The following is a 21,797-nucleotide window of genomic DNA, read 5'->3' as shown; positions in this document are numbered from 1 at the left end:
TGGGCAAGTCGACAGACAACATGAAATCAGCCCCGACTAGGTGAGGGTCTTCTTAGAACAACTGGACTTTTCAAGTCTGCTGGGCCAGACAACCTTCATCCAAGAGTCCTAAAAGAACTGGCTGAACTCATAGCAGGGCCTTTGGGAAAGATGTTTGAAAAGTCATGGAAATCAGGAGTGATCCCAGACAACTGGAAGAGGGCCAACATAGTACCCATATTTAAGAAAGGGACAAGGCATGACCCTCCAAACTACAGACTAGTCAGTCTGACTTCAGTCCTATGAAAAACTTTTGAAAAAAAATTGTTAAGGAGGCCATCAGTCACAAGCTTGTAACTGATAGGGTATTAAGAAACAACCAGTATGGCTTTGTGGACGGTAGATTAATGTCTCACAAACCTGGTGCCCTTTTACAACCAGGTAACAAACCAGCTGGACAAGAGACATGGAGATACACATCATTTACCTAGACTTCAGTAAGGCCTTTGACTCAGTCTCCCAAGAAATCCTCTGAATTAAACTGGAGAGTACTGGCCTACGGTGAGGTGGGTGGATAACTGGCTTAGAGGCTGGTCCCAGAGCTGTAATTAATGGGATGGCCTCATCCTGGAAGGCTGCCTCTAGTGCTGTCCCACAGGGATCAGTGCTTGGACCCATACTTTTTAACTTATTGATGGATGTGGGTGAAGGGGTGGAATGCTCTATGATTAAGTTTGCCAACTATACCAAGTGCTGGGGAAGTGTGGGCAGACCAGAGGGTAAAGATAAAGATCCAGGACAACCTAGACAGACCGGTTCTATGGACTGATCAGAATCAGATGAGGTTCAACAGGGAAAAGTGCTGGCTCCTTTATCTGGTTAAGAACCTTCACCATACCAATAGGATAGGGGGTAGTCCACTGGTTGGCACAGCATCTGAACAGGAAAAAAAATCAACCAGAGGATGAATATGAGCCAACAGCACAACGAAGACCCTCTCCCCTACCTTGGGGGTCTTTAAGAGGCGGCCAGACGTGCACCCGGTTGGGGTCATTTAACCTCAGCAATCTTTTCTGCCCAGGGCAGGGGGTCAGATTCGATTTCCTGGGGTCCCTTTCAACCCAAGCAGGGCAAACAGAACTCTGGCATGCATCAGCTGATGTGCTGCCAACAGATCCAGAGAGGTGCTCCTCCCCCTCTACTCAGCATCGGTGAGGCCGCAGCTGGAGTACTGTATCCAGTTCTGGGCACCACACTTCAAGAAGGATGCGGATAAGCTCAACAGGGTGCAGAAAAGGGCCACCCACATGACCTGGAGGATAGGCCCTAAGAGGAGAGACTCCAAGAACCAGGCTTGTTCAGACCGAGTACGAGAAGGCTGAGAGGTGACTTGATAGCCACCTACAAGTATGTCAGGGGGAGCACCAAGATCCAGGGGAGCAACTCTTCAGGAAGGCACCCCTTGGGAGGAGGAGGACCAATGAACACAAAGTAACAGAGGGAAGATTTAAACTGGAGAGTAACTAGAACCTGGAACACACTCCCAGCAGAGGTGGTGCCGTCGCCATGCTTGGAGATGTTCAAAAAAGGAGGCTGGATAAGAACTTTGTTGAGCTAGTTTGAGCTCATTAACCTCCTGCCTATGGCAAGGGACCAGACTTGATGATTTTCCAGGTCCCTTCTGGTCCACTGATTCTATGATTCTCAAGCACCAACTTCTCTTGACCGGACATCGTGTGCATCTGACCAATTCTCGACTCCCAAATCAACTGCTCTACTCCTAGCTTAGTTGTGGTCTGACAGCTCATGGCAGCCAAAGGAAACACTACAAGGATACACTGAAGGCATACCTCAAGAAAATGGATGCTAACATCAAGAGCTGGGAAAAGCTGGATGCTAACCAACTCCAAATAGTACCCAACTTCAACCACGTGGCAGCCTGCTTCAAGGTAAAGCATCTTCCCCTTGAAGCAGGAGACGGCAGATGAAAGGAAAGTAGAAAAATCCTGGCCTGCAGCCTACTATCCCCTGCAGAAAGACCTGCAGCTTCTGTGGACAGATCTGTGACAAGGATTGGACCCTAAAGTCACTACAAGACCCACCAACAAGCCATGGTAGAGAGAATCCTCAAACTGAGATTGCCGCCACTGGTAACACACCATATAGATCTTACCCGATTAGTCTACTTGCCTTTAACAACTGTAGTTGCCAGTGCTGAAGTTAAAACTGCAAAACAGTTCCAATTACTCCTTCTTCTGCTAGTCTGTTGTTCTATTTTGAATGGTATCCTTGAGGCTGAATTTTTGAGCAAAGAGAACTTTTAATTTTTTGCTGTTGCACAGATGTTTGAGTTGAGAATCGTTTAAATTATACCCCAAAGATAAGAAACCTTTCAAATCCTTGAGTTGAGAATAGTTTATACTGTAAGCCATAGATAAGAGCACAGCTGAACTTTGAAACTTGGCATGTAATCAGCATTTGTAGAGCTTTTTCACAGAAAAACTGCATTTAGAAGTCCCTAATATTGTCATAAGTATAATACTGGTTAAGTAGTCCTGCTCTCTCTGCTCTTTTCCTGCAGAGAGAATACATAAGAGAGATGAAAGGTAGAGCAAAAGCACTGCTGCTAAGTTCTTAAATCCTTTTATTTAACAAAAATAAATATATATTAGCTAAAAAAAATTACATCCCTCCTAAAAATACTTTTCTGTATTAATAAACTGGCAGTCGCCACAGGGATCTGTGATCACAAGCAGGAGAGATATGAAATTATGAATATGACAAGTGGCAAAAAGGCTTTCTATTAAAGCTGTGGTCCTTGCTAGTGTTTGAGAAGCTAACATGCCAAGGAGGGGAAATAAGGGGAGAAAGGGAGCAGGAAGGGGAGACAAAGAAACTTAACCATGTTTCAGAGGCAGACCAGGACAGGGTAGATTCAGGTCTCAAAGTGCCCTAAAATGTCTCCCAAAAGCTGAAGCACTTTAAGATTAGCAGCAAAAGAAAAAACAAAAAAAACCCCCATGGATTTAAAATAGAACAGAAGTCTCAACTTAGAGTTTCCAGAGTTTTACAGCAGTCTGCAATTTATGAAATGACAAGGAGAAAGGGGGTGGAGGAAAGCAAGCAATCAGTTGCCAAGATACAGCCAAACACCAAGAGAAATCTATGGTATCCAAGTCATTCAGATACCATGGTAATGGCTACTGTATAAGAACCCAGACAGACAGAAACCAGTGAGCCCCTGCTGCGGTTAAATTCAGGCTTTAGAAAACCAACTAGAGTCAAAACAGTAATGAAGGAGGTTACCGCTAAAGATTAGTATAGGAAGGACTTTAAATGTTTAAATTAACACATAGCCAAGTTTGCTTTCAGTTGAATGGCATGGTAGACTTGTAGAACACACATAACATGCTTAACACTACATTAATAGCCGCTGCCAGTTGTCTAAACCAACATGCATCTTCCTGCCACCAGGATGCAATTATACCGTTTCTTCAGGACCCCTTAACTAGTCCTTGCCACCAGATCCACACCTCTGGGCCACGTAAGGGAGGAAGAAATAGTCTGACTTAGCAACTAAAATTAGTACCAAACCCCAAGTTGTTTGAACAACATTTCTGCAAAGTCCACCACGTACTGGACATTGGGTTTTCTCATTAAACCTTTGAAAGCCAAGATGAACCTAAGTAAGAAACATGCTTAAGGGAATTTAACCACACATTTTTTAAAGTATGAGAGCTGTAGATATACAGAAGTCAAGAGTTCTGAACCCCACATTCTGTTCTCATCCCAACCAAAACCTTGGTACTGGTCATTATCCTTGAGCAAGGTAGACTTCCTATTACTTTCACCGTCTTCAGCAAGTTCTGCTTACAAGTGGCAATAATTGCCACTTGCTTAAAATACCTTTAAGATCCCTTCATCCCAGATCTACCCATACATAATTTTTAGTTCAGAATGGCAGCTACTCCCAGGTCCTGACACTTGCCTTCAGCCCCAGGCCCATTCTGCACAGAACACTGCTTTGCTGGGGAAGGGGAGGAGGGAATTTTGGGGAGAAAAAATAGAGGTGTACTGATACATCTGTCTGATATCAGTTTGGTACCAATATAAAGAAAATTTGCTGCATCAGAAAAATTGGCCCAATGGGGCTAATAATTTGGCTGATAAATGCCCATGCTGCACGCAGCTGCAGCACAGAACACAGGCAGCGAGGAGCAAAGGCAGAAGCTTGGAGAGCTGCCTCCAGCTGTTAAGTCCATTGTGGTGGAAGGGGATGGGGGAGGGGTGGGGAAGGGGAGTGGGGCAGATCAACTGACCCCACAGTGATAGAGGGGACAGGGGCAGGTGCTGCCTAGCTGGGGCGGGGCAGGCATGAGACAAAACTGTGCCTTGTGGGGGGGGGGGTGACTCCCACCACTGTTTGCAAGGGGGGTTGCCCCTCAGATCTGCACAGGACAGGCTGCAGCAGTGGGCTAGAGCTGGGGCTGTGTGGGGCTCTTTGCACCAGGGGTGCTGGAGCTACCCCAAATTTCAGCATAGCCCAGCTCCCAACACCACTACCTCTCACCTCGCCTTGCATGGCCCTGGCTCTTCCCAGCACATGGGTGGAGGCAGGGATTGAGCAGGGGCTGCGCCAGGCGGGTGCACGGCAGTGGCGCTGGGAGCCAGGCTATGACAAAATATGGGGTGGCTGCAGCACCCACCCCCACCCCACCCCAGTGCAGCTGGCACCTGCTCCAAGCCCAGCCCCCAGCAAGAAGATCCCCACACAGCCCTGGCTCTCACCCACCACCCAATGCAGCCCACCACCCTCCCCACCCTGATCTGGAGGTCACAGGCCCCCCTCCCCCTGGGTGCAAGCAGCAGCAGGAGCCACCCCCTCCACACAAGTTGCGGCTTTGTCCCGCACCTGCCACACCCTGCCCCGGCTGGGCAGCACCTGCCCCTGCCCCCTCCCTCACTGTGGGGGGTGTTGACCCCCATATGTCCCTTCCCCTCCACTCTGCCCTTCCACAGACTTACCAGTCGGATGCAGCTGTATTGGAAAAAAAATCAGCCAATATGCCTCCTTACATACTGGTTATTGCTATCGGCCCCCAAAATTTCTATTGGTGCACCCCTAGGGAAAAAGGAACTTATTTTTTCAGTAGAAGTTAATATCTGGTGTTTATGAAACCTAATGGTTTGCTCACTATTACACCTCTTCAATGTGTGCCACATGCTACTATGAGCAGCATCTAGAATCAAAGCAACTTAGTCAAAATTTAGACTCGTTTTGACAAAGACGTGGATATATTAGAGCAGCACATCAGTTACAAAGAGAGAGAAAGTCACAGTTAAAAATTATAAACCATTATGGAACAGTGTTCTCAAAACACAGTTCACAAATTTAACCAAGACAATATCCTGAGAACCAAATCTCACACTATGCTGTGACAAAGAACAAACTGACTGTAGTTTAACATAGCTTCATCCACTCAAGGCAGTTACGCTCATATGTACAATTTTAGTAACAAGCAACTACTCCCACCCCCCAAAAGTAGTTCTACCAGGACAAAAAAAATTTAGAATAGGCCTTGACTAACAGAGTAGATCTGACCTGTAAGCCTGGGACCAGCTCTGTACTGGAAATACTTTACTGTACATAGCAGCAGTAGCCAAAGCATTCTTAGTATGAACACAGCTTATTCAAAAGTTTCCTCTTCTGCCCATGATTTATTTCATCCCCCCGAACAAAAGCTGTAGTTATACCAGAAAGAGCAGCATCTTTACCAGGGGTAGGCAATTATTTTGGGCAGAGGGCCACTTACTGAGTTTCGGCAAGCCATCGAGGGCCACATGACAGGCAACCCAGGGCAGATAGCTATTAATTTTCTAAATTTTTTAGGGGCCCCGTGGGTCAGATAGAATGGCCTGGCAGGCTGCATCCAGCTCCCGGGCTACATTTTGCCCACCCCTGATATTTAAAGTACATCTATATTTGCCAGGAAATAACAAATTATACCAACTAAACTTCTGCTGGCACACCTCTGTTGAAATGGAAATGTGGCCTGGTTGAGAAATGGCTGTACTAAAGGAAGCTAAAATTTACCTACACAACAGGAGACGCCTCTCAGCAACATAAAAATTATTTAATTTTTAATGGGACTTAGAAAGAATGACTTGCTCTCTTCTCTTCATTATGTATAAAGAAAACCCAAAAGATATAAACAAAACTTCTACTGTATTGGGGTGATATTTGAATTCAGAGTCCTGTCTATGCTGGGAAACAATAATTGAAGATTGGCAATCCCTCACAGTCGAGGATGAGTCTTCCATGATTGTCTTATCTGTGGGTCCAAAGATGCCTGACAAGGTCCATCTGTTATCAACAGACTGTTACAGCTCAGGCACACACTTCCATGCAGAATTGGTGGCTCTGGGTTTTTTGTTCAGTCCACGACATGCTGTTTCTGCCACTCCCATTTTTATGTCTCCTGCTGTCACCGAAGTTTCAAAATACTGAAATCTTTGCAGCAGACTCTTCCTCTATTTCGGGCAGTCCTGAGCAATACTCTTTCATGAATGGATATCCAAGCTGCATTTTTCCAAGTTGGCCTTAAAGGTAACCTTGAAAGCATTTTTTCCTGTCCTCCTCTCAAGCGTATGCCTTGACTGAGCTGGGAGAATAAAAAAACTTACTTCTCCAGCAACATGAGGCGTTTCTTGTACAATATCCACGTCTCAGCTCCATAAAAGTAAGGGAGGATCACAACTGCTTGATAAACCATGAGCTTGGTTTCAGATCTGAAGTCATGATCTTTGAACATCCATTTCCTCAGGTGTCCGAAGGCTTCACTTGCACATTTGAGGCGATGTCAGATTTTTTGGTGATGTCAGCCTTCTGCAAGAGTTGATTTCTGAGGTACAGCAAATACTCATTGGTCTCTAGAGTCTCACCATGAATCTAAATTATCGGAGCTGGAGTCTGCTCATTAAGAGCCTGTTGGAGGACCTTAGCCTTCTAAATGTTAAATGCCAGTCCCATTTTTTTTTGTTTTTTTGCGTGCCTTGGTAGACATGTTGACAATTGCCTGACGGTCTGCTTCTGAGTGAGCACACACTATACCAGTGGTCTTCAACCTTATAGTGAAGATCACATTTTATAAGTAAAGGGCACCCAGAATCTATCACCCCCGCCCTACCCCACTGGCCCCTGCCTCCCAGACTCTGACCCCATTCACCCAGCCCAGCCCAGGTGGCATGGCTCAGCCCAGCCACGTGTGTCCTGCTGCTCCTGATCGTGGAGCCTCTGACAGACTGAGATAGACTGTCAGAGGCTCCCACAAATCAGCCAGTTGATCTCGATCAACTGGCTGATGATCACTGCACTACATCATTATCAGCATACCAGAGCTCAATGATTGAGGTTGTGCTGTTCTTCATTTTCATAGACGTAGGGTCAGAAGGGACCTAAGTAGATCATCAGGTCCAACCCCCTGGCCTGGGCAGGAGAGAATACTGGGCTCATGTGACCCCAACTAGGTAAACGTGAAGCCTCATCTTAAAGACCCCCAAGGTAGGAACCAGCACCACTTCCCTTGGCAGTTGGTTCCAGATCCTAGCCGCCCTGACTGTGAAGTAGTGCCTTCTAATGTCCAGCCTGAACCTACTGTCAAGCAACTCACGGTCATTATTCCTTGTTACCCTGGGAGGTGCTCGGGTGAACAGGGTCTCTCCCATTCCCTGCTGTTCCCCCCTAGTAAGTTTATAGACAGCCACCAGGTCCCCCCTCAGCCTTCTCTTGCAAAGGCTGAACAGGTTCAGGACCCGTAGCCTCTCCTCGTAGGGTCTGCCCTGCTGTCCCTGGATCATGCAAGTGGCCCTCCTTTGGACACTCTTGATGCTGGCCACATCTCTCCTAAAGTGTGACACCCAAAACTGGATGCAGTACTCTAACATTGGCCTGACCAGTGTTGCACAGAGGGGGAGGATCATCTCCTTGGTCCTGCTCATGATGCCTTACTGACCGCATCCTCACATTCACAGCCCATGTTCATTTTGGAATTTTAGCTCAGTCTGCCAGGGTTAAACAGCTAACCATTAATTTGGTAGTTTAGCTCCACTCTGACTGGAAGCTTGTTGATGGTCAGATGTAGCATGGCGGTAAGGAATATTGAGAGTTGAAGCAATGATACGGACACCCTAACCTCAAAGGGATTGATCCATTATTGAGAACCACCACTTGCATACCACCACGAAGCAGGCAAAGAATGGTAATGAATTTCAGTGGGCACTCATATTACATAAGGATCTTCTACTGCACTTCTTGGCTGACAGAGTCAAAGGCTTTCATGAGGTCAAAGAAGGCCATGTGGGGTACTTAGACACGAGGGGGGGAAAAAACCCACCAGCACTTTACTTTCAGCTCAGTATGCCCCCACACCAAGCACAGAGCAATTTCAAAAGATAAGTCATGTCAATTTGATCCAGCTCAGCCACTGTCTGTATAGCTTATGTACTTCAGTGGGGCTTTTTGGCACTTTTATCTAATAGCCGATTCAATCAGTTATTAAATAAAAATGCCAAAAAAGCTTTGCTGAAGCATGGAGCCATACGGATGCTGGGGAGCATGGTGCAAACTGAAGCAATTCTTTTTCCCCATAAGAGTGCTGTTTTGGGAGGGTTTCCCCTGCTCTGTCTGTCAGTACCCATAAAGAGATGTTGGTTCCTGGCATTTTCTGGCAGTTGCCAAGCAATAAAGATCATGTCAGTTGTGCCTGCAGATGTCCTAAACTCACACTCAGATTCCTGGAGATCTTCAGAAAGTGAAAGGAGACAGTTCAGGAGGGTCCTTGCTATGATCTTTCCTATGGTGGACAGCAAGGCAATCCCCAATTTCCACGGTTGGACTCGTCTCCTTTCTTGAAGACTGTCATGATCATGAGGCAATCTGGGATTTCTTCATCATTTCAGATGCTTAAGATGAGGGCGTGGAGCTGTGATGTGAGCTCCTCTGTCCGCTTATTGAAGATTTTGGCAGGGATTCCATCAGCTATTTCAAGCAACTGAATAACTAATGAAACAATAATATCCGAGAGTAAAATTTGGGAGTAAAAAAAGCTGAGTGCACAAAAATTGAAGCAGTCCAGAAATTCCTTCTTTTATTGTTTTGGTGTTTAACAAAGGAAAAAAGTTAGGCTAATTTAAGAGAAAGAAGAATATATTTAAAAGATTCTTGCAACTTCAAGGCCTCCAGACACTCTCCAGAAAAGCCAGAGGTGGTAGGGGAGGGAAGGAGCAAGCAAATAAGGCTTCACAAATCTTTTAAAGTATGAAATTAGAAAAGATTATTATAAGTATTTAATATCTTTAGATTATAATATATATATATATACACAGTATATATGGAAAAACAAAACAAAACAAAAAGATTCCAATGGGAGGTGCTGGATAAAGAGAGATAAACAGACAGGTTTGGTTTTTTTCCTCCATATCCATATAGCTATATCCATATATATATTATGGGGGAAAAAATGGGCCCAATTGCTAAAGGTGACTTGAAAAGTATCTCACAACCTGAAACAGATTAAAACAAGTGCATCTCTTCTTCCTCATTAGTAGAAGCTAATTCCCCCAGAGAGAGAGAGAGAGAGAGAGAGAGATCTACAAAACAAAGATAACAGCCTCCTGCAGAGGGTCAATGGGGCCAAAGAACTGCCTTTGTAACCTGTGAACTGCCACTGGACTCTGCAAACTGAGGTCTTGCACAGCAGGCTACAGAGAGAAATAAATCAAGCACATTCCGAGTATTCAGATCCAAAGAAAGGGGGAAAACAAAGGCTCGTCTACATTACAAACACCACCTTTTTAGAAGACCCTATTACACTGCTAAACACTATTGCAAATTGTACTGCCAATGGGAACTTAGTGTCATGGACCAGGTGCAGTCTGTAGACTAACCTGGCACCATTTATCTGATCTGAAAGGTGGCAACAACACTAGCACACCCATGCATTCACACAACCACCCCCTTCCTGGTTGTACGAGTGAAAAGTGCTATCAGTTTTAATCCAGAAGTGTCCCGCGTATCAAAAGTTTGGGAAACACTGCTCTAGGCTAAGGTGAAAGCTCAGTACCAATAACGTTGCCTTGTCCACAGTATTTTGAATAACCAGTGACAACTAGAGAGGTATGTATCCATGTTAATTCAAAACTAGGCAGAAGGCAGGGTAGGGTAGCATCTTACAGACTAAACGATTCAGAGAGGCATAAGCTTTTGTGGGTGACAGCACCATAGATGAAGACTGTTCAGCTTCTGAATAGCTGGAGCCACACATGTCATATCCCCCCTATACTGCTGTCCCTACTGCACTGCATGCCCCACCTCACCCCTAAACTCCCCAGCCAGGGGATATCCTATGGCATCACTCTGGGCTGTGGGCTCCCCCAGCTCTGTAGGCTGCACCTCCCTGCCCCCTTGGACAGTGAAGGATGAGGGAGTGGGAGCCCCTGGCTGCTTCTTCACCCAGAGCAATGTGGGAGAGGAAGGGGGACAAAACAGAAGTCAGATAGGATCCCAGGAGCTGCAACTTAATCTCTTGCAGGTTGAGACTTGGACAGCCCCGTCATAGATGACAGCAGTTGATGAAGTAGGTTATTACCTATAAAAGCTTAAGCATCTCTAAACCAGTTAGTGATAACTAGTTTCACAAAGAAAATCTCACAGGCACAGATGATAATTACTTTTATTCATTAACCATGTAGGGCATATGGCTATGGTGTTTGTTTATGTAGGCAAGTCCAGACCTCCATTGGTCACAAACCCATCTTTTATGGCCTTGCCCATTTGTAAGAGGGCTTGCCAGTATAAATACAGTGGAATAGCCATACTGCCAGCTCTCACTACTGAAGATGTAGCTGTTTTTAAAATCAGGAAAAAACAAACAAACAAAATTTGCCAGTACAATTTAACCAGCTCCCCACACAGCAAGAGCTATAACAATAAGAGGGTTTTCTGCTGGTGTCTGCCCTAAGACTTTAGAGGACAGAGCTGTTCTAGGTGAATGAGAGGTCAACTGATAACTTTGTTGTCAAGAATTCAAGGTGAAATGCATTAAATTTAAGCACTGTAACACAAACTATAAACCCATTTTAATTTAAAGGAAACTGAAAATGCACCAAATTAACGTTTTAAGGGTCAATACCTAGATCCACCAACTTAAGCATCTAGACAGTCTAGGACTATCCCAGCAAGTCAGCCAACCTCACTGGACAAACTCAGCCTTGCCTGAAAGGACACTACAGGAATCTTGGCCTGTGTTCCAAGAACAGCACTTCAGATTCGTAAACTCTTCCTGGAGGAGGTCCTAGTAACAGTCTTCTAGATTAAGCGATAGAGTAACCATATTTCCCTTTTCACTATCTTACATATTTTTGTATTTCATCCAGACAGAAGAAAGCTGTGTTACCAGTATAGTAGGATAAGGCTTTGCAGGAACACTCTAGGGGTGGCACTCGACTAGAAGAGAGAGAGATAGTTAGCCAGGTTCGTCTGAAGTCAGGCAGAAGGCACCTTGTAAACTAACTAAATCAGAGATGTACAGTATAACCTTTAATCTGAGGACATAAGTCCTCTGCTTATAAAATGCTATGATATACATCTCTGATTCAGTCGGTATATTAAGGTGCCAATCTACCCCACCTTCTATCTGATTATGATCACTGTTAGTTTGAATTATGCTAACTGGCTCAGGCATTTACCTTCACAGGATTTTAAGTTAGGCTTTGGTCACCTATTTTGCAGTGAGAAGGAAATATAGATTTAGCATGGAAGGAATTGTTATTGGGTTTTGGGAGAAGACACTGAATAGTGACAAGCAGGGATCCAGGTTTTCCATTTCCACTTTAAAAGATAAAATCATGGGTTTCCCCCTTTAAGAGGAGAAAAACCCAGGAAACCACAGGCTGCTTAAGGCTGGGGGGAATGGGATGAGGGAGATCAGAGGGAGGGGATCAAGTGCATGTGTGCACAAACACACGCAAGTGGTTGGCAACATAGCCAGGCAGTGTGATGGAGAGCAGCTCCATGCAGGTAAGTCTATGGGGGGATGGGGGACATAGACAATGCATGGGGGGAATGGGAGGCCATGTGCCCTCCCCCCTCCCAGGTTTCTGTGCCCAAGCGAGGCATGGGACTGCAGGCTGGCTGGACTGGCATTGGGCAGAAGTCACCTCTGCAGCCCAGCAGGCAAGACCCAGTATAGGAGGGCAGTATGGTGCGGAGAAGCTTGGTGCTGCTGCCACCAGGAGCACCACATCACTATGACTGCCAAGGTGAGGCACTCCCTGTACACCTGGCAACAATGTGTGTGTGTGTGTGTGTGTGTGTGGGGGGGGATGACAATTCTGTGATGCCACCACAGCATCTCACCTTGATGCCCACGGCAGCACAGGGCTCCTGGCAGCAGCATAGAGTTGTGCCCTCATTCCTGCTGCTGCCAGACAGGCAAAGGGCACCTCACCTTGGCAGCCATGGCAGCACAGCACTCCCCTCCTGCACTGGGTCCCACCCACTGGGCCATAGAGGCAACTTCTGCCTAGTGCTGGTCCAGCCAGGCTGTAGCTCCATGCCTCACTATTAAAATCTGGGGTGGCTGCAGCCGCCTTTGCAGCCCCCACCCCAAGCCCAGCCTGCCAGCCCCGTGCAGATCTAGGGGCACATGCCCCACCCCCCTGTACCCTTCTGGGGTGCAAGCAGCAGCAGGAACCTACACCCCCCCCCTCCCACACACACACCACCCGAGTACTCCATCCCACTCTGGCTGGGCAGCACCTGCCCCTGCCCCCTCCCTCACTGCCAGTGGGGGGCAGGATCTGTCCCCCCTGCTTCCACCACAACAGACTTACCAGCTGGAGGCAGCTCTCAGTGCTGCGGGGCTCTGTGGTCCTTGCTGCCTGCATGCTGCACTGTGGCTGCATGTACACATGAACATTTATTGGCCAAATTAAATCAGCCCCATTGGGCCGATTTCTGATACAGCCAGATTTCTTTATACTGGTACCCATCTGATATTGCACCAATGTATTGGTGCACTGCTAATTACTATTATATGCAAAATACAAGCAGTAGAGTCATAAATAGGAGAGAAGAAAGATGGTTCCAAAGCAGATGGACCCAAAAGTTAATCCTACACGGAACCAGCCATTTATCTCACCGTCTTCTAACAAGAAGAATTCACGGCAAAGCAAGTAAAATGTCTTGTGCCTACCTGCCCGAAAAGTTCACCTGCAATCTAGTAGTTACAGGAATCTTGCTTTATTACTACTGGAGAAGAAAGCCTACCACTCCAGAACTGCTGGGAGCTTCCAGTCTACCATTAGGTATAGAACATTAGGTCCCATCCACACTAGCAACATGCATTAGAAAATGAACTGTACCCGATTGACATAAGACATTTACTGTGGATGGATCTCTTTACCCTCCCCGCTGAAGTTCTGAAAATAGTTTCTAATATTGAAGTACTTTAATAAAAAGTTGCCTAGTTCAGGGGGAACTACAGCAAAAGCAACAAGGCAAGTAAGTTGCAGAGTTTATACTGTACCTCTAGGTGACAGTTCTCCTACCAAAGCTCCACTGCCTTCAGTGTCAATGTATCTTGGTTCCCTACTCCCCCTTCTGAAGCACTAACAGTTCCGTGATGGCATCTATATATAGACAGAATGATTATAGCATTAACTCATGCTATCATCTGTGGTTTCTAATTGCGCAAAAGAATGGTTCAAAAGTCATGCAGGCAACAGTTTGCTCCACTGTGCTGAGGAAACTGTGCTGAGGAAACTGAACGAGTGCTACTTTGAACAGAAGATTAAGGATTGGCACAGTTGGCAAAGCACCAAGGGGGTGAGAAGGCAGTTACCAGGGAGAAGCAAAAGTCATTCAAAAAGCAGCTGAACAACGTTTTGCATATTATTTCAAACCCTAAGTAGCTAGGGTCTAGTTTACATAAGTTTTGTGCTGCTGCAAATATTCTTGTTGGGGTGCTTTGTTTTTCTTATCAAGATGGCTAGAAGCCAGTACAACCCCTCACGTATACTAGTATATCAATGCATTTACAAGTTCCCTATGCTAGTAGAATACATTCCCTTTCCTGTAAAGGAATAAGCTATGCCACCTTTATACCAGATTGGCCAAGTCCCTACTAACAGTACTAGCCTTATATCACAAATTTCAGATCAACACAAGCTGGGATAATAAACCACTCAAAGAACCAGGCTTCCTGCCTATGTTAGATCAAAATATCAAAAGAGAAACAACGCAACTAAGCTTTATTCAGGACCTACCTGTCACACTCGCTGTAGTGCAGGCAAAGAAAGCTTGCTCTGCTTTGGATGCTACCTTTTTCTGTCTATTTCCCTGTAAGCATTTCATTCCTTGCACAAACTCTCATATTGCACAACCTCTCTGGGCTCCTCCATTTACTCTTTCAAGTTTTATTGTCTCAAGTAATGAGCTCTGGAACAGTTAGTTTTGTCACATATATTTCACTGAACTTTAGAACCAACAAGTACTTTGGTGGAAAAAATTTTACACCTTTGGACTGTTGTTTCTGATTTACTGTAGACTCAAAATAACTTATGTCAATTTAATTCAGTTTAATCTGTTCAATGCATTAAAGATTCTCTGCAGCTAATGACACCCAAGAAATTAAAATCAAATGAAATTCTCAAAAACTTGCTTGCTTAAGTGCACCATGTCGCATGCCTGGTACTTACAACCCCAAAAGGATTCTGCATAGCAATAGCCCTATCTATTAACATTGCTTTTATTCTGAGTATAATAATACTATATCTAAAGTGTTTACTGTATATGCTCCTTTGCAAAACAGTAAGGTACATGAGAAGATGTATTGCAAAGTTATTGCAAATAACCTGACATACTTTGTGAGTCATAAGGCAAAGCTGCTTCCATAATTCAGCCATTAGTACCCCTGCTCTGTACAATACATAACACCTGACAAAGCAGGCTGCTGCCTATAAAAGCTTATGCCACTGAACAAATTAAGTCTGAAACAAGGGTAGGCAACCTTTTCCTACAGCAGGCCAAAATGACTGTTGAAGGCTAGCATTAGTCCCTACAGTGGCACAGGAAGAAAGCCTACAGCTGGCATCCATGCTTGTGAATGCCACCCAAGTCTGCAGACCAGATACAAAGGTCCTGCAGGCTGGAACCAGCCCGCTGGTCATATGTTGCTGACCCCTAATTATGAGGTGCCAACCTGCTCTGTTTTCTGCTTAGCATCAGACCACAGGGCTAATTACCTCAACTCAAATGCACAAGCCAGAACACAAAATGACAACTCTCTCCTACTGCTGTTTTGAGGGGAACAGAAAAGCAACTATGAAAAAAAAGGAGTTAACAGACTAATAAATACATTCTTATAAGAAAACTTGTTCTTAGACTGAAAATGCATTGCACTTGTGGGTTTGTTGTTGAGAGGGGTTTTTATATTATTATTACTACTATATACCAAAGAAACATATTGACTAGTACACTCAAGTATTTAAAAAACCCCCCCATAGCTTTGTGCAAGAAGCAGGGAGGTCAGGCACTCATTTCTTTTACTTTGTATCTTATGTCTATTTCAGGGATATGGTGGGCTAAAGGATTTTGTGAAGTACTTAACGAGACCCCCCCCCCTTGCAGTAGCATCTTCCTTTTATTCTTTTGCTCCTAATAAACTTGAAAAGAAGAGTAAATCCAAATGGAGAAAAATCATACACCTGCACTAGCTCAGCTCCTTTGCAGTTATTTCTCCACAGAACTGCAAGTTGCAGGGCTTCTCTAATAGCAAATGTAGTTATCTTATTCAAGAGAAAGGGACTAGAGCCTCCATAAAGTATTAAGTAGGAAGTAGTCACTAAACCTGCACGCCAGAGATCCATTTGATGAGGAAATCTAGCTGAGAGGGTCAAATGTAAATAGGGTATAAAACACTTGCAGCTGAGCACTCAGGTTAAGTGAGCACTCAGAAAAGATCCCTAGGATCACTGCGGTCTCTCAACAAAAGCTTCACAAAAAAATAGGTTTTTTCTTTCAGGCTTCTCTGCCTGTTTAGCATACTAAGGCTAAAAACAAGCGAGACTGAAATTGTTGGAATGTCTCAGAAAATGAAAGCCAAGCATCAAGGTGCTCGGATACAGCCAAGTAAAAGCCTGACTGCACCAGAAATGTAATCAATAGATTTCTATAGTGGAGGGGACAGGGAGGAGGAAAGCATGCTTGAATCTAAGGATCCTAGAAACCTGATCAAAAGAACTGTCCAAAAAACACTCAGATGGTGGTGTCTGATTAGAAGTCATAGGCTGTCAGCAAGAAAAGCTTACCCCCAAGCCAATAATTATAGGTTTGAGTGCTCTCCAAAGCTGAACAAAAGTCGAGTACCTATTTTAAAAGCTGCAAAATTTGCTATACTGAAGACTACAAAACCCACCATTTTGAAAATGGGTTGCCTGTCCTTGCCAACTACTAGACAATGTATCAAGTCTAAATTCCCATTCTAGAGGCAAAGTTGGAATTCCAACTTCGCAAGTGGTATTGGGTCACACAGAAGGTCTGTTTTGTTCTACAGAACTACAATAATCTTTCAGAGGACATTCCAAAAAATTACACTGTGAAGACGTCAGCAGAACAAAGTCCTTGTATTGAAATTTTGCAGATTACATGGACCCTACTTTCTCTGTTGCAGAATTTTCTAATACTAGTTTTAAATCCAGAGCTTGTCTACATACAAAAGCTTATCAAAGAACTTGCAAAATGTGGTTTAGAATAAACAAATGCAACTAGAATAGAGGCTCTATATCAGGGGCAGGCAAAATGCAGTTAGAGCTGACCCTCCAACTGGCTAGAGCCAGCCTGCAGCACTCCACATGGGGGCGAGTCCCACTTACTCCCACCAGGGCAGCCCACGACTATGCCACCAACACCAGCCCCAGCCAGCACTCAGCTTCTGGCAGCGCTATTCCCAGTGCAGCTGCAGCCGGCTGGACGTTCCTTTGCTCCTTTCACCTGCAGCAGGAGCAGCTTGGCTGAAACCCCCCCCCCTGCATGGAAGGACGCAAAAGGGCAACAACAGGAGGAACAGCACCCAACCAGATGCAGCCACACTAGGACCAACTCCACTGGAAGCTGGCCGAGATCAGCAGGGCTGTTCTGCTGCCCTTGCTTCCAGCTGTGACTCCTACAGTCCTGCTGTGCTGTGCTGCGCTACTCCAGGTGGGTGTGGGGGGAGCTACAGCCAGGCACCTCCTGCCCCAGCACATCAATATCTGGCTCCAGCTTCCATTCAACTACCTGCTTTGCCCAGCCTCGGGGGCTGTTCATTGCACTGGGCAGTTGGAGCAGGTGGAAGGCAGCCAGGAGCTAGAGCTGTAGTGCCATTTGCTGGGCAGAAGCCTCCGGGCTGAAGCTTACTACCCAGAGCAGCATGGCAGGGGCAGGAGCTTAAGAGGAACAGAACAGCCCCACTGTCCTCAGCCAGAGCACAGCTTTTGGGACAGCTGCAGCTGGCTGGGTGCTTCTCTGCCCCGCCTTGCCTCCTGGTGACAATGCAAGCCCTGCCAGCTGCAGCCACGCCAGGAAAAGCTGCAAATGGAGCACTGCAGGGGCAGGCACCAACTGGACAAGCTCTGCTGCATGTGTACCCCACCTTCCCCTCCCCCCACAACTGGCACAACAGACAGGCAGTAGTCCCAGAATCAGGTTTTAAAGATCAGAATTCTCCATAAAGATTTTTTTATTGTAGCAATGAAGTAACTATGTTTTGACTGTACTGTCACGCCTACCGTCTTCCTTTAAAGACGCATTTAACCAGGCTTTGTTTCCTCTGAATTAGAGCTCTGACCAGGGCAAAAATAAAGCGCAAGGTGTTCCTATACCTAAACTATATTGGAGTCTGATGGTTACAGAATCCAGAAGATGTCTGTTGAAACTGTCAAAGGCAACATTTCAAACAGTAAATGTTTTAGGTGAAACTGCAGAAGTTCATATCATCACTCAGAATAAAACTAAATCACAATCCATTTTCTTACTATAATCCCAGAGTTTAAATTCTTGGCCTTGTGTTACAGCTTCTGTCATGCCACTGCTGCTATTGGGAGCAAATGGTTAGTGACAGAATGTTTTTTTTTTTTTATTCAAGCTTTCACCCCAAGTGGATTTAGAATAAACTATCCTTGCCATATCCTGGAGACAGGACATTATACCAAAGCAACCAAGATCCATGTGGGAGTCTAAACAGTTACCCACCCAATATGAACAGAATGTATTAGCATAAGTGGTTTTGAGTAAGACTACTTTAATTCTGGAGCCAATTTTCTACAATTCATTCATTGAAGCTCATATTTAAACTGAGAACCCAATATAAGGCCATTCTCCACATAAGCTTTTCCCTAAATAGGTGTTTTGGGTTGCCACGATTTTCTTTGGGGGGGGGGGGAGGCAAGGAGGGCAGGGGAACAGACATTGAATATTTGCTTATCAGAACAAGTGGTCTCCACACTGACAAATACATTATAACGAATATATTAACAGATACACATTACATTTTAGTTGCATTTCTCCTCCTGTGAGACCAGCAACATCTAGTAATTGCTTAGGAGATTATTTTCAAGAAAACAATCTGTAACAAAAACTGATCCACTGAGATAACCCTATCACCTGCAAACTAGCCATAAGGCTCCTTCATTAGAAACTCTGCTATTCCAAGAGAAGAGTATTGCTAGCTGCAATGCCTAAACAAGGAATAAAAAAGTTTCAGACTGCAATTTAAGGTTATAGGCCTGGCAGCTAGAAGAAAAACCGCTTATGTTTACTGAATAAATGTAATGAGTCATGGAAACAAACTTGGATTTCAACAGTTTCACACAAGACTGAGTGAACTGAGAGCACAGACTTGGAAAAAAAAAGAAACAACAGGATTTCTCAGATTTTTTGAGTCCCTCTCAGAATAATGTAATCCTTCTTAGAGTTATTCTCTAACTAGAGAAGCTCAGTACGTCAGAACAGTCGCATCTTAAAACTTCTCTTCTCCAACACTCAAATACAGCCTAGCCAAATTCCAGCTTAAGTAATTAAAATTTCATCGGCTTAAATTTCCTTTGCAACTTCAACCAGATACATTTAAAGAAGGTGAATAATTCTGTATAGGATACACTATACAGTATTGAATAGCTACTGAATTTCACAGCAGAGGTAGATAAGTTACTACATAGCTACCTCACAAGACTTTGAAGCAGGTGTTACCATATTTATCACAATCGTAGACAAGGTTTTCTTCTCCATTCAGAATGGGGAAAAAAAAAAATCCCTTGTCTTAGATTCGACTAAAACTTGGAGGCTGGGGAGGAGGGTAGGGGGCCTGTGGCTCTGATTTTAACACCAAGGCCAGGGTCAGAATTGGAGCTGCAGCCACTGCCCCACACCCCACCACCCACCGTCCACTACTCATCTCCCTATTGCAGCTCCAGCAATAACTGTTGCATGGCTGGACTGGGCCTGGAGGCAGCCCCAGCCACAGCTGCAATAGAGAGATAGGAGGCGGCAGCAGGGGTGGAAGGGAGGGGCAAGCCACCAGACTTCCCCGCTGCTTGCTCCCCCCAGCTCCCAGCCACTGTTCACTGCAGTGGTGGGGAGGGACATATTTAAGATGATCCTCCATTAATTAGACACAGAAAATTATAAACACATTTATAAAATTTTCCATGTCTAGAATTTGAGGGGAGGGGCATCTTAAAATCTGAAGTTACCTTGGGTTTGCGTAAGTACAGTAATTTAGAATATGCAGGGGAACAGATTAAATTAACATTATGCACGTGATCTGAAGAGCTGTTCAAATCAAGACAATCTACGTAAGGTCCTTAAAAGTTGTTAAATACATGGGTTTACAATTTAGGATCACAGAAGTGTAGGGCTAGAATGTAGCACAGGCCTAGCCAGCCACCCCTGCTTAAGGCAGGATCACTGAAAAGTCTGTCTAGCCTGTCCACCTCTCTTGTTTGCCTGTTCCAATGATTAACCAATCTTCCAAATCAGAAAGTTCCTCTACCTAAGTTTCTCCTGCTTCATTTTGAGGCCATGGTTCCTAACCATGTTCCCCAAAGCCACAGAGAATAAAGATCCTCTATCCCCTTCATAAAATTGCCCTTAAGGTATTTGAAGACTTATCAAATCCCCCCAGTCTTCTTCTCCATACTAAAATAACCCTAGTTCTTTTCAGCCTTTCCTTGTTAAGTCATGCTTTTCAGGTTTTTAATAATCTTTGCCACTCTCCACTAAACTCTTTCCAAACTGTCCACATCTTTCTTGAAGCAAGGGGCCCAAAACTGGACACAGTATTTTAGGTTAGGCCTCCCCAGTGCCAAAGGGCAGAAGAATCATTTCCCTTGATCTGATATTTATGCATGCATTTTTTTTCATCCTAAATGCAGGACTTGGCATTCGTCAAAAACCACAACAGACTGAATTCAAAAATAACTCTTCCTCCCATTCATCCAGGTAATTCTGGATTGTAGCCCTGCCCTCCAGAGAATCGGTAACTGCACCCAATTTGATATCATTCACAAAAATCTTCTAAATTCGCTCTCAATCCCATCCTCCAGATCATTAGCAAAAGACTTCAAACAATAACAGACCCAGGACTGACTCCTGGGAAACTACCTGATTCCACCTCCAAGTAGACAGGAGGTGCTGAGCACAATGATCCAAACAGTTACGCATGCACCTTACTAGTTCATACAGTACTTTCATTAAGTCATAAATAATTTTTTTTCTTCTCAAATGTTCAAGCTGCAGTGAGATGCATCTGGCTGGGTTTTTTTTCTCCCTCAGACAGCTATTATTCTGATCCCCTAGTACAGGGCTGGGAACTACATTTTCCTACTCTTTTAGATGCTTGTATTTCATTTAATACAAGCAAGCAGAGAATGATGAACTAACACCGTTTAGTTAGTAAACAAGGGAAATTTTCAGTGCAATATATATGGCTTAATAATTTCAGTAGTGATGTATGAAATTAAATCTGAAATCTGATACACTGATTTTGCTAGGGTGGAGGTTGGGCAGGGGGAAGGGGAAAATCATACTGCAGCACAGAAAGAGACTATTATTAAGATGGACCACATGAAACTACTGGAACACACCAATTCCAAGTCCAGATGTTGAGAACCACTGTTTTTTGACTATGGGAAAACAGATTACTTTTTCTGTTACAAAGAACTCAATGTTTTTGAGGCTATGGATTCCATTATGAAATTTCTGGATTTATCTTATGAATCGTGTGTAGGCATTTGCACACATATCATTACTAATATTGTATGGCACTTCATAGCACCCCTAAAAGGATCTCACACCATTCCACAATGCCATGGCATCCTTGTTAAGATTCACTACTCTAGTTTAAGAGATTTATCTAATCACACGACTTCCCTTTGCCTCAACTTACTCATCTGTAAAAAGAACCAGGGTTAAATGCAATCCAAATAAGGATGATACCGCTACAATGTGCATTTATAGCAGACTATTACAAGCCACTAGAATGCAGAAGAGCATAGTGTTCATGCTCCGGGTGCGACCTTCAGGCATCAGAGCAGCAGCAGCAGTGTGGACAGGCCTTGTATTAAGCCATCTCTTCTAATTCACTAAGGAAGAGCTGCTATTAAGTATTGAGAAAGAACAGCTGCACAGAAACCTTGCCTAGTCTGACTCAATATTCAGAATCCCAAGCAACACACCAGCTAAGACTCTTTACATCACAATAAATAACTTAATTTACAAAATG

At 44.6% G+C, this 21,797-nt stretch overlaps 1 protein-coding gene across 2 annotated transcripts in view; it reads right to left on the bottom strand.

Moving 5' to 3' along the window:
• Nucleotides 1-21,797, bottom strand: part of ADIPOR2 (adiponectin receptor 2) — a 75,910-nt gene that overhangs the window by 37,094 nt on the left and 17,019 nt on the right. The window contains exon 1 of one of the 2 annotated variants that reach the window (XM_090043436.1): nt 13,566-13,640. The exons of the other annotated variant lie outside the window; for it this stretch is intronic. The gene's annotated coding sequence lies outside the window, so the exon portion shown is untranslated. Of the gene's footprint in view, nt 1-13,565; nt 13,641-21,797 lie in introns of those variants that run through there. 2 annotated transcript variants of the gene reach the window in all.

This window comes from Crocodylus siamensis, chromosome 4 (genome assembly GCF_052110815.1).
Source record: "Crocodylus siamensis isolate JL-2025a chromosome 4, ASM5211081v1, whole genome shotgun sequence".
NCBI lineage: Eukaryota > Metazoa > Chordata > Crocodylia > Crocodylidae > Crocodylus > Crocodylus siamensis.
The sequence above is the reverse complement of the archived record's forward strand: the minus strand, read 5'-3'. Positions and strand labels throughout refer to the sequence as shown.